The following is a 12439-nucleotide window of genomic DNA, read 5'->3' on the forward strand; positions in this document are numbered from 1 at the left end:
TTGCTAAGTTGACGTTATGTTTTCTTTCTTATGTCTTTATTTTTTTTTTAAATAACTACAGCTTTGTTTTACAGTGGTGGACGAACTTTTATAATTAATACTATTTCTTTAATACTTTATAAGAGATTGGAAGATATAATTAATTATTAAGTCATTATTGTGACTATCAATGATGTTTTGTTACCACTTGATGTCAGTGTTGATCAACACGAAGTTGTGGCTTATCTTTTTAAGGGTTTTAGAAAACAAAACAAACTCATTGTGAATTGCATCAAATATTGGTTCTATTGCTCTATACTTTCCTTTATGGATGAAATATTTACAATATGTACGAATGTTGTTTATATATGGAAAATGAAATAAAAATCACCTATAAACATTGTCTTTCATTGCTAAAGGTTCCAGTCATAAATGTATAACCAAAGGGCCGCAGAGAAATCACAATGAAAAAACAAATTAAGTAATTAATTGTACTTTCACCATATTATATATATATATATATATATAATATAATTACACACAGAGTGATATATTTGAAATGTTTATTTCTTTTAATTTGGATGATTAGTACTGACAATTATTGAAAATCCCAAATTCAGTATCTCAGAAAATTAGAATATTAGTTACGACTAGTACAAAAAATTATTTTTTTTAGAAATGTGGGCCAACTGAAAAGTATGAACATGGAAAGTTTCAGCATGTACGGCAATCAATACTTAGTTGCAGCTCCTTTTGCCTGAATTGCTGCAGCAATACGGCGTGGCATGGAGTCGACCAGTCTGTTGCACTCCTCAGGTGTCAGAGAGCCCAGGTTGCTTTAATAATGGCCTTCAGCTCTTCAGCATTGTTGGGTCTGGCATCTCGCATCTTCCGCTTCACAATACCCCATAGGTTTTCTATGGGGTTAAGGTCAGGTGAGTTTGCAGGCCAATCAAGAACAGGGATACCATGGTCCTTAAACCAGGTACTGGTAGATTTGGCACTGTGTGCAGGTGCCAAGTCATGTTGGAAAATGAAATCTTCACCTCCATAAAGTTGGTCGGCGGCAGGCAGCATAAAGTGTTCTAAAACTTCCTGGTAGACTGCTGCATTGACCCTGGACCTCAGGAAACACAGTGGACCAACACCAGCAGATGACATGGCACCCCAGACCATTACTGACTGTGGAAATTTTACACTGGACTTCAGGCAACGTGGATTCTGTGCCTCTCCTGTCTTCCTCCAGACTCTGGGACCTTGATTTCCAAAGGAGATACAAAATTTACTTTCACCTGAAAACATAACTTTGGACCACTCAGCAGCAGTCCAGTCCTTTTTATCTTGAGCCCAGGCGAGACGCTTTTGACGTTGTCTCTTATTCAAGAGTGGCTTTACACGAGGAATGCGACAGCTGAAGCCCATATCTTGCATACGTCGGTGCGTGGTGCTTCTTGAAGGACTGACTCCAGCTACAGTCCACTCTTTGTGGATCTCCCCCACATTTTTGAATCGGTTTTGTTTGACAATCCTCGCGTTTATCCCTCTTGCTTGTACACTCTTTTCTACCACATCTTTTTCTTCCCTTCGCCTCTCTATTAATGTGCTTGGACACAGAGCTCTGGGAACATCCAACCTCTTTGGCAATGACCTTTTGTGTCTTGCCCTCCTTCTTTAAAGTATCAATGGTCTTCTTTTGGACAGTTGTCAAGTCAGCAGTCTTCCCCATGATTGTGTGTCATACAGAATCAAAACGAGAGACCATTTAAAGGCTTTTCCAGGTGTTTTGAGTTAGAGTTAGTGTCTTCAATATCTGACCTTTTCACCATATTCTAATTTTCTGAGATGTTGAATTTAGGGTTTTCATTGGTTGTCAGCTATAATCATCTTCTTTTTGGCAAAAAACACTTGAAATGTATCAGTCTGTTTGGAATGAATGTATACATTCTACAGGTTTGACTTTTAAATGGAATTAATGAAATAAATCAACTTTTTCATGATATTCTAATAATTTGACCAGCACCTGTATATAGATTCACCAATAAACACACACTACAATATACATTTTGTTGGCAACTTTTGAATGATTTATTTACGTCTTTTTACATGTTTTTATATATATTTTGTATTTATATGTTTGTATGTCTTATATTTCTTTAACCCCAGCAAGACAAAAATTCACACCCCATTGCTAATTTAAGGAAAGAATGATTTGGATTTATTTAACGATCAAATTTTACACAACTGACTGTTCAAAGTGTTCATTCAACTGTGAAGTCAAATGGGAGGTGCCAGCGAAAGTCCCATAAAAAAACCTGGAGAGTAAAGGTAAAAAGTCGTTAAATAAAACATAGACACGAAAATAAAACAACTTTTTGATATACAAATTACCAATTATATACAAATATAGAATACTGACAAAATGGACGGGTTTATGTTGGAAAAATTCGAGCCTGTGACTTTGGACTTTTTAAATGACCTGGTTGGCCACTATATTTTGAATAAAAAACTTTAATATATTTATATTGTTATTCAATAAAATCACTATCACTATATTTAAAAGTGTGTATCATAATGCAACTTTATGAATTCAGTGTCACGGTAAACCTTAATCCTGACCCTTAGTCAGAGGTATAATTAAAATTGTTAATTTAAAAGTTTACTCTTTGTATCAACTTTGTTGTATACTATTGCAAAACATTTACTCTTAGAAATATCTTACCTGTGAAACAAATCAAAGCTTTTAAATTCCGTAGGTTTCATTTTATATCACCCTTTTTTATTTTAGGTGTAATTGGTGTTTTTTACTAGCGTACTTTCTTTCATCAGTTGCAAACAGATAAGAAAGAGGAAAAAACAATCACAGGGTATAATAGTATTGTGTTCATCCTGTGGTGAGGTAAGTAAGTAAGAAAGTAATTAATTTGTATTTATATAGCGTTTTTCCAGACCAGGGTCAAAAAGCTCTTAAACAATCAAAACAATATTCAATAAAGTATATACTTTAAAGGTCAAGATAATACTGAGAACAACACAGGAGTTCCAGAAAATCAAGGAAAAGCCTACACAGATAAAAACGTCTTAAGCTGTTTCTTGAAAGGTATCCATTGTCCAGTTACAGTTTTTCATGGATAGCAAATTTAAGCTTAGTTGTTGTGGTTCATTAAATATTGGACCTGATTATTATCATTATCTAGCCGTTTATAAAAGTCCTCAAATACTTTTTATTATTTTCTTACTGTGTGTGACAAAATAAATTCTTAAAACCTTATACTAAATTAATATATATTATAAACTCGTATTATATCTATATTATATGATTGCTAGCTGGATAGCCCCAAAAAAGATAGTTTAGTTCAATACTTGTAATCGCGATTTATCTCATTTGGGGTGTAAACAAATAAAATAAAACAAACAGAAGGCTGAGAGGATATCAATAATTCAACCAAAACACAAAATGAGTGTTCCGTGTTCAAAAAGTGTCCACTTGCATCCTTATCAACAAGATTAGCTCATTCCATAATTTCCATAATTTCCTTCAACTCCCTCAATCTGTCAGCGATGGTAACTGTCCAGCCGAATTTTGGAACAAAGTGTGGAGGGCAAAACTAAATATCCATGTGTAGAACAGTTTTATGGGAGTGTAAACAGAACACAAGAACAAATGTCTTGTCAACATAGAGATGCATTTTGTCCTAATCCTAACTTTTTCAAGAATGATTCCGAAAGGGGAAACCATTATGAGCCATTAAAAACAAAACCATTGAAAAGACTGAAAACAGAGTACTATGTATGCCAGACCTCTATGTGGAATTGCAACGGTCTTGCAACCGACAAGAGGGCAAGACTGACTTTGTCTCTGTGTGGATAAAATCTTGATTATTTTATTGAAATCACAGAGCATAGCACAAGCGAGTATGGCAAGCCAATAGGGCAGATATATTTTGAAACACTGATGCCACACGTCAAAGTGGACAAGTTAACTTGATAATAACATGTGAACGCTGCTTGATTATCAACAACTACTTTGTGTATTCATTTAGAATAAATAGCTTTAATTCTGTAGTTGAACCGAATGAGCAAATGTTAGAAAAGGAGCTTTGTATCTTAAACATTTGAGCAATCTCGGACCAAACCTGGAAGGAGGCAGATTCAATAAATAGAAGAAACAAGGGTTTTCTACTTTCAACTGAATGGTTTATTCTTTTTTACTACCTGGGTTCAAATAAACACTGTAAATGACATTATATTCTATTGGTGCTTTATATTTCTTGTATTTCTATAAAGACTGAATGGATACTTCAATTTTGCGGTATCCACTACACAGTGTCTCCAGAATATGGAAGATAGATTTCCTCCTCCACTGAGAATGTCTGTCACTGTCTGTGCAATAAGCAAGACGGACAAAACATTTTACTCAGTTGGCTTAAGTGCAGAATAAAATGGATTTTGAAAAAGCATCACCCTGTTCACGCTAAAGCATCCAACCCTGTTAGTAAAAACTGCTGGGAAGACTGACAAATACGGATTATAAACTGACATTAATAAATATATGTGTTAATGTGTAAATAAAACAATTCCAGTGACTTCAGTCTTCATGTCTTTTTGTTGTTACGTTGTAACACCAAAATAAGAGAGTCCTGCTGTTGAGCAGCTACTTCTTTTCTGTCTTTGCTGTGTCTTCATGTCTTAGAGATTTTAAAAAAGCCTCTAAATGTGCATTCAGAGATTGCGCCTGTGGACTTGCCAGGCTTATTTTAGAGGCTAGCCATCCAATGACCTGATTGGACGTCTGCGGAGCATCGTATTTCTGAGTGGGCGTGTCTTGTTGGTGCAAGATTGTATCCAAGAACCCAAGGCTCTTTGGATCAATTTCTTTACGTGGCTCCGTAATTTTGTCAGTCAGAAAATGTATTTTCTTACACGGATTAATGAAGAAGTTCTTGTAGAGTTCAGGTGATTTGACCTTTCTGCTCATTTCAAAATGACCAAGAAAAAGTGGGGAGCGCTCTCAGACGTGCACTAAACATCTGGAACACTCAACCCAAAGCCTCTCAGAAAACCTTCTTAAATATCAAACCTTTGCCTTTGAAATCATCCAGCCTTGCAGGTTTCTTTTATTGTGAACATCTGTCTTTGTGACATCATCCAAGTATGATGCTGATGTCACCAGGGAGGATAGCCTAACTAACTAGAAACAAGAATGCATACAGGTCTTGTAAACAAATTCATTATCAGGTCAGTCAGGGGTAACCATATGTTGGTCTTTTTAGGGTTGTACGCAAGATGTCCAAATACTTTCAAATATAAATATTGTATTCAAATTTCTCTTGTGATTACTTCCTGGCTGCTTTTATTTTATATATTTACTGCCTATTGGTTCAAAGTGCATTCAGGTCAAGTGTATGAGAATGTAATAACAAAGTGCATCCAGAATGCATGCCTTCCGCCTTACATATGAGGAGGTTTTGAGGGATCGCAGAGGTTCTTTCGGCTTCTTCTGGTTCAGGGTTTACAGCAACTGTTGCTGCGAGGTAAGCGGCAGATGACGTGGCAGCCAGTGGGCCAGCAGCAGCACACGGGTTGTCAGTTAGAAAATAAATTAATAAATAAATAAAGCAAGATACAACTATTGTACTTACCATGACAATACAATTGTGCACGTGATAACTATGGTATCATGATGCAGTCTCAGATACTGTTCATCACAAGACAATTTCCTATATATCAACTATAATATATTATGACGTGTGTGTAACAGAAGAGTAGAATAATATTCCTCACAATGTTTGTATCAATTCGAGAGCATTAAAGTTCTGTGCTGCAATGTAATATACCTTAAAAATGTAGTAATAAATGTAAAAATAATATATTCTATTTTTTAAGTATATACTTAATTCAAACATTACAAGACATTTAGAAAAAAACCACAACGTAACAGGTGAATGTTAAACTGAAAAGCCACCTTTATTCTAGCAGATTTAAGTTACTGTCCTCTGTATCCTGTTCTCCATACGACCATCACCCTCAGCAAAATCCACCTTTGCCTGTTTCAGCTGTTCAGGAGACAATAGACCACCAGGTCCACCATAGACAAGCCTCAACTTCCTGTGGGTCTTTCCGTCTTCTGCAGAGGGTAGTCCACAAAAAACATAACCAAAATACTGTTATCAACCTTCAAAAGTCCGTATTTTATAAACGCATGCATAACATCAGAATGGCAGTTAGTGCTTTATAAAAAATATTCAAAGATTAGTCCTTAGCTTTAGAAGAAAGGTAAGACCATACTATATTCCATATTTGAACGAGACAGAGTTGGACATGATGTGCTTTAAGTAAGTAAGTAAGTAAGTAAGTAATTCTTATTTGTATAGTGCTTTTCTAGACCAGGGTCACAAAGCAATCAAAACAATATTCAATAAAGTATATATTTTAAAGATCAAGATAAAACTGATAACACAACATGAGTTCCAGAAAATAAAGGAAAAGCCTGAACAAATAGAAACGTCTTAAGATGTTTCTTAAAGGAGTCAGTAGACTCCATCAAGCGCAAAGAGAGAGGAAGATTGTAAGTGACTTCATCCACTGGCAAACTTCATTAAAAAATCAATCAACAGATTTAGCATGGCCCCAAACAAGGTTGAAGATCATTCCAAAGCTTAGGAGCAACAGCCTGGAAGGATTTCTCTCCTCTGGTCCAGAACCATCAGTAGATTCCGATTCACAGACCTCAGAGTCCAAGCTGGGGTGTAAGGATGGATCAGAGATTTAAGGAGGAGCCTGACCATGAATCGCTCAGAAAGTAAGAACCAGAATTTTAAAGTTGATCCTGAAAAAAACTGGAAGCCAGTGAAGAGTTTTAAGGATCGTAGAAATGTGAGTTCTTCTACTTGAGCTGGTCAGAATTCTCGCTGTAGAGTTTTGAATCAACTGCAGGCGAGACAGCACCTTCTTGTTAAAACATGAAAACAAACTGTTGCAATAGTCCAGACGAAAAGACACAAACGCATGGATTACAAGCTATATTTTTCTCAGTTGAAGGAAACAGTTTCTGGTCAGTTTTCTGCAATGTTGAACTAGAGACATTTCTTTGTCCAATACAACACCCAGGTTTCTCAAGTTGAGTTTGACAGACTGACCTAAGTCACCCAAGTACTGACTCAACCCTGGAACTTTATCACTAGGAGCAATAACCAGAGTTTCAGTTTTGTCCACATTTAGCTGCAAAGTGTTTTCACTCAGCCATTGTTTGATTTCTACCAAACAAGTGACTAAGCTGTTCAGCCTCTGGGGCTCAGATGGATCAAAAGAACAGTAGAGCTGGATGTCATCAGCAAAAATATGGTTAGAAACATCAGGAAATTTCTGAATGATTTTACCCAGGGGAATCAATCACAGCAAAACAATAAAGGACCCAGAACAGAAACTTGAGGGACTCCACACAACAGATCTGCCGATTCAGACCACATTTGATTGGCAGATACACTAAAACTGCGCCCAGAAAGGTATGATGAGAACCATTGTAACCCAGACCCAGACAGTCCCACTTCATCCCTCAGTCTTCTAAGCAGGATCTGGTGATCGACCGTGTCAAATGCATTGGGAAAAAACCCTGTGGAAAGGGAGGGGTTCACCGTATTGGTAACCCGGGGCCCAATTACATCAAACACTTTGATAAAAAGCCTACAATGAAGGACGTCATCTGAGCGAGGGAGCGAAGAGGAGGGTTTCATCTAGTTCACTAGTGCCAAAATCTGAACTGAAGCAAGACCAAGAGGAGGAGACAGGCTCAGGAGAGTAGGGGTTCCACACAAAGTGGAAGAGATTTTGTCAATGAAAAATCTCAACAATGCATTGCTGTCAGCTACCACCATCTCATTGTATGAAGACATCAGATCACTGAGGTGAAGTCTGTGCACCTCAAGTTTAGTGGACTTCAAGAGAAGCTCAGTCTTTTGACAAAGTCTCTTCAGACTCAGGAGATCTTCATTTGTCCAAGGGTGTTTTTTCTGAATTTTCTAGTTCAATTTAACAGCTGCCACTTGATTCAGTATTTCAACACAATGAGTAGTGAAACAGTGAATCAAACTGTCCACGTTTAGGCAGTCATTGAAGAAAAGAGGGTCAAACATGGCAGAAAAACTGTCTGCAGTATCAGCTGAGATAACACGCCTCCGAGACCTAACTTTCAAAGGCTTAGGTTCAGGGATGAAGTCCAGGTTAAACAAGACAAGAGAATGATCACTCAGATGGACATCATGTACAGATCCAGGCCAAGAGTAAAAATAAGTCTAAAGTGTGGCCTTTTTGATGAGTGGGTTCAGAAACATGTTGCTCAAAATTAGGCTTCAGTTAAAGTTAAAAGTTCTTTAGCAGAGCAAGATTTGACATCATCAACATGAAGATTAAAGTATCCAAGAATAAGAACAGATTCTATTTGAATAATGGAAGATAAGAAGTCACTGAAGTCTTTCAAGAACACCGCAGCAGGAACAGGTGGGCGGTAGATTGACACACAAAAGAAAGGTCTTGTAGAACCAACCAAGAGAGGAAGCCCAAATATTTCCTGCGTATTACTTTTAACCAATTTAATTTCTTTAAAGCAATAGCCTTACACTATTGGACGATATGCAGCGTTGCAATTAAATGCAACTCCAAAAAGGAAAAAAACTTGTGGCTTGAGGCTGCCGTGGACACCAGACAAGGTATTTAAATTCACTGACTATCCAGCCTAAATCTGGACGTATGGCCACTCTAGTGGCAGCGATATCAGCAGCAGCACAACTGATACGCCACGGCAGAGGAGCATAGTGGTCCAGTCATTATCTTGTGGCTCCTTCCTCCTATAATATCTTATATTTTAAACTGTTCACTGCTCATATTCTATGTTACTTTTAAGCACCATATGATCAGTGTCAAAAAGGGAATGTTCACATGACTGCACGTACTCTTGTAAGTAATCTTAAACATCTACATCGTAAATCAGAATTCCCCAGGTCCAAAAAGGGTCATCCACATCGTAAACTATACATTTTTCTTTGAATCCTGAAACTGGTCAGCACTAGGTGGACTAAAGACAGGCGTTGGGAAAATGCATCTTCAGATATTGTGTGTCCTGTGAACCTTTACTTGATAACGTCTTGGTAGACAGTTGAGTTACAATGTTAAGTTTCACCTGCATTCTGGTACGATCTGTTCCTCTGTACTATGCATGAGCCTGTATTTAAGGTGCCGAGAAACAACTCTCTGCAGCACTTTTGCAGGAGAGACAAATTTCCTTCATTCAGACAAAGAACCTGATTTTACAATTGGCTTCACAAACAGCCTGAGAGGATTTTTGCGAGGACGAAAGCCCGGACACAAGTCCCCGGCTTCAAGTCCTACCAGGACCAAGGAGAGACCAGACAAAAGAGGCGCCTCAATCTAAAGGTAAGCAGAAACCTGTTTTATTCATATATAACGAATTCTGAACATTGAATACTCTAAAAGCATTTTGTCTGGTTCATACGAGGTAATGGTTATTCTCACAAAATAGAACATTTTGAATCTCTGTTACACCAAAAGGTTTTTAAAACGATTTGGAATCGCATACATTTTAAAAGAGCTATTTGGAATCGCACAAGGTTTAAAAGAGCAATTTGGAATTGATAAAGGTTATAGGTTAAAGCAATCCAGGATCGCCAAGATAAAAATTTGGATAAAATTAAATTTTGAAAAGCGATCCGGGATTGCTAAGGTTCAGATTTAATTAAAAATAAAGGTTAAAGCGATCTGGAATCGTCAAAGGTCAAATTTGAATAAAAATTAATTCGAATATTCTAATCGCCAAGGTGATATTTGGTTAAAATTATTTTTAAAAGTGATCTGGGATCAAATAAGGTTAATTTTTCTAGAATTATTTAAAGGAAAAAAAGAACAAACTAGAAATGAGAATAATGTAGAAACTTGTGAAAAAATGGTTGGAGTCTCCCCCGGGCTCGGGAGGAGATTTATATTCCAGGGTGTGGAAGAGAAATGAGGTTAGATTTCCGGGTTATTGCTTGGCTGTGGTAGGGAGAAGATTTAAGCGTTTTACTGACAAGGGTGTGGAGTGTGGCGTGCTGCCAAGGTTTGCGGAGAATGAAGCTCAGACTGTGGAAGAATGGGAAGCGTGTGAGAATGCTTAAATTAAGAGGGACTGAGGCATTGGGTGAGAAGAAAAAAATGTTTCGGAAAACTATACATGATGAATGGAAAGAGTTGTACAGTGATTTGCTGGGTTTTGGTGCGGACATAGTGGAGACGCTGACAAAGTTTGCTATGAGCAAAAGTGCGACTGTTTAGTCTTTCAAAGTGGCTGCTGTTGAACCTATGACCCCTTTTGTTAAAATTGACATCACTAAGACTACTTTCTCACATATCAATCCATTCGTAGCAAAATGTATTTTCTTCATTCAGACAAAGAACCTGATTTGTTAAAATTGACATCACTAAGACTGCTTTCTCAAATACCAATCCATTCGTAGCAAAATGTATTCCCTTCATTCAGACAAAGAACCTGATTTTACACTTCTCTTACTTCTTCAAACAAAGGTCTTGACAATAAAAACATGGTGTGTGCATGGTTTCCTGCCTCAGTGGGTAACTTACTCCTGGCCTTCGGTTGAGGCCTTTGCTGATACCTTAACTCTGTCTGGGTTGTTCTGAGGCTGTCAAAGCGAGGTGTGCTTTTATTCCCATTACTTCCTGATTCCAAAGAAGACTGGCGGTTGGAGGCCCATATTCGACCTCAGCTACTTAAACAATTTTGGGTGTGGATGGTTAAGCATTTGTTGTTCGTGTGTCCAGGGGACTTGATGATGTCAATTGACCTGTTGAGGCATACTTTAATGTCCCTATAGTCAGAAGCCATCAAAGGTATATAAGTTTTGCCCTGGAGGACTGGGTGTTTCGATGCACACAGCTACTCCCTGGCGCACAGTACCTTCACAAAGTGTCTAGAGGTGGTCCTGGAACAACTGAGGGACGATGGACGGAGGATCTTGATCCAACTGGACAACTAGTTGATCCTAGCCAGGTTGCCCTGGTCTGCGCTTACAGAATGTCTTTGGTTGCCACAAAGGACCAGAGAACGAGGATGCAGCAATTTAGGAGAAACTAGGGAGGAGGTAAACAGTTTGATAGAAGGCGAAGAGCATGAACTACATTTTATGCATTAATTTTGTGAGATCAGCCGCAAAGCAATCGAACTACATTGCCCACCTGTTCGCCCTTTCTTGGCTGAGTCACAATATGAGGAAATGTGGTTGGCTGCACCCAGCTGGCTAGTGAGTTCATTGAGCTTTCACAGAGACTAAGTAGAGCCTCGATGATTAACCAATAGCAAAGTACAGTTAGAGGTCTTTGCACCAATTGTTGAACCTGAACATATGTCTAGATAACTTAAGGGTTTTCTTTTTTTTGTTTGTTCAAATGATTATATACAGTAATAAAGTGGTTTGCATTTTGATAAATATGTCTTATGCTCTTGAACGCATCATAGCAGTCCCAACATTATTGAATGCAAGGGACAAGCTGTGCAGTTAACCCACATCATGTTTCTTTACGTCTGTATAACCAAAGTGTACAATGTTCATGTTTTGACGTTGTTAATGCAATGAGACCTAGCTGTTTGAGTAGAAACACAATGAAAGATGGAGGGTCAGAATAAGTCTTGGTTGTGTTGACGGATAAGTTTGCCATTTTCTCGGTTTTGCCTCGTCATAAAAGATTGTTTCGATCCATGTTCTTTTGGTGTTAATTTAAAGAACAGCTGGTGAAAAAAAAAATACTATGTTTTTTATTGGGAAAGGTCTGGTTGACTTGTGGGGATCTTTGGCCTCATTTTTAATAATAGAAGTTTGGTTTTAAAAACATTTTGGGACTTGCGATGCACTTCGTTTTTATGAACATTGTCTTCTACAATAAATTCCATTTTGAGCTTTGAGTTATCTCTGGTCATCTACCTCTACAGTATGTCTTATGGCTGCTTATACAGTCACCACACAATATATGTGGAGCTGAAGACTGACTTATTCAAGGACTAATGTCAACCCTTTCAGATTCGGTTTTGAAATGATCACTGTTTGGATGTTGTTTTTACCATCAACAACACGTTATCATGTGCTTTCAGCATTCTATTTTTCTGTGTCTTCATTTCTCTCCATCTGATATGAAATTATACTGGATCCCAGTGTAATGACCCTGGTCTAGAAAAGTACTTTAAAAATAACCATTACTTACTTACTGTCTGACTTACTGTACTTACTAAGGAACAGACAACATGAGAGCTCATATTAACACAGCATAACCCTTAGTGCTGATCTGACTGCGACCTTTGAACCTGCCCTCCCACAATGCCTGAGGGGGACTGATCAAATAAAAGCACATGTAGTTTTTATTCTTGCAAGTGAGGACGGAGATTACTGATGAGTAGAGAGGATTT

Source organism: Callionymus lyra, chromosome 18, assembly GCF_982586985.1.
Source record: "Callionymus lyra chromosome 18, fCalLyr1.hap1.1, whole genome shotgun sequence".
Taxonomy (NCBI): Eukaryota; Metazoa; Chordata; class Actinopteri; order Syngnathiformes; family Callionymidae; genus Callionymus; species Callionymus lyra.